Below are 1,878 nucleotides of genomic sequence, written 5' to 3'. Positions count from 1 at the left end.
GACAGACACATTTTAGTGTATTTGTATTCCTGCCACCTCCCCTGTGCTTGACCCAATTAAGTATAACTTTTTTTTTTTTTTTTTTTTTACAAACTAATGAAGGCTGATGTGAAAACCAGTGAAGGCGTGGCCTTCAGTATTCGCATCCCAGCCACAGTGCTGAAACCATCGCTGTCATCCCGGGTGTAGTTGCCTGGTGCAAAGCGTGTGCTCAGTAAATGGTGCTGTTCTCATCGCCAGTCTCTATATATGGTGCGGATGTTCATATCTCCCAGTATCTCAGGCAGACAGTGCACTTACCAGGAGTGGAATCCAACATTAGGAGACCTATCGAATGGCTCTGAGGGAAGATCTCTGGCATCAAAGGCAGCTCAGCCACTAGGATGGCCAGTTATTCTTATTTCTCAACAGCTTTTTGTGCTGCAGAGGAAAAATAATGTTCACTTTTAATCAGCAGGTTTTCTTCTTTAGCCTAAATTACAGTCTTTTATTTAAAGGTATCAGCATACCCTCCTTAAAATTCTTACTGTTAGAGACTTCCGTCACAAGAACTTTTTACGTATTTTTGTGACACTTATTTGTGTGGGTGGCCTTGTATCAGAGAAGAAATGCGAAAGGCAGAAGGGGTAGCTGAGTGCCCAGCCTGGACATAAACACACGTGCCCTGCCTCTCGCTGCAAAGTCCCTCCTCGAGGTGGCACTGGGGTGCAATGGTACTGCAGGATCTACATCTCTTATATTTTTAGTAATAGTTTCATAAGCACTTACTACTAAATGGAATTGCCACACTTCCTACATGGGTGGTAAGGACCAGAACTGATATCCTCCAATTAAACGTTGTGTTTATTCTTAAAATCCATCCCAGGAAAATTATATAAATTGATTTAGGAATCATTGATTCCCATTTTATATCCCATAATATTCTCAATTTATTTTAGTTATAATTGAGCTCAAATCCTCAAAAAAGCAGAACAAAGTCATGGGAAATCAAGCCCTTTCACTGAAGTTTCTGCAGGTATTGCAATGTCGCTCAGTGCCCAGGCTCTCCGAGAATAACATCTGGGATTCCGATGGCAATTCCTCGCCCTCGCCCTTCCTGCTTCAAACACATAGAAACCTGGGTAAAGTGATTTAGTCGCTAACATGTACCCAAGCTCCAAAGCAAGAAAGGGAAAGCACTAGGAGAAAGAGAAAAGGAGGAAACTCACATGCAGGGACAGATTGGAGGAAATGTCCGGCTGGTTTATAAATGAGAAAGCAGAGGGGCAGGAGGGAGGGACGTCCTCAAGCCAGGTCCCCACCCTGTGGGCTGCAAGGAGGATGGATGAGCCCCATGTGCACAGCGCTCAACGCAGGGCCCACCGGTCAGCGAGGAGAACACTTAGCCCAGAAGGGAAAATGGCATGTGAAGCAACGGGGTTCGAACAGGCAGCACCAGAAAACTTGGAGAATCTAAATAAGCACCTACCTCAAAAATAAAAGTACCAACTCCTTCAGAGATGACAAACACACACAGGACTGCAATAACAGATAGCAATAGCACAGGAGATGATGAGCAAGTTCAGAGAAGTTACAGCTTTCTAACATGACCGCCTCGTTCAGGAGTAGGATAAAGACATTTATTAACATGAGGCTTTGTTAGAAAACTTAACATTGGAAATAGATACATAAATAAAAACATAGAGATTTGTGTAGATGTATAGTTTCCAAGACAGTAGTAGAGGAACAAGAGAAACCATTTAAAAGAAAAAAAGAAAGGAAGAGAAGAACAGAAAAAGCTCTTTTACTTCAACGGATGCAGTAAGGAACAAAAGAAAAACAAAAGAAAAGCATATTAGGTACAAAAGGAAATGACGGAAGTCCAAATGCATAGTGATC

This window comes from Galeopterus variegatus, unplaced genomic scaffold, assembly GCF_000696425.1.
Source record: "Galeopterus variegatus unplaced genomic scaffold, G_variegatus-3.0.2 Scaffold7659, whole genome shotgun sequence".
Classification (NCBI taxonomy): Eukaryota; Metazoa; Chordata; class Mammalia; order Dermoptera; family Cynocephalidae; genus Galeopterus; species Galeopterus variegatus.
This window is presented reverse-complemented; position numbering follows the sequence as displayed.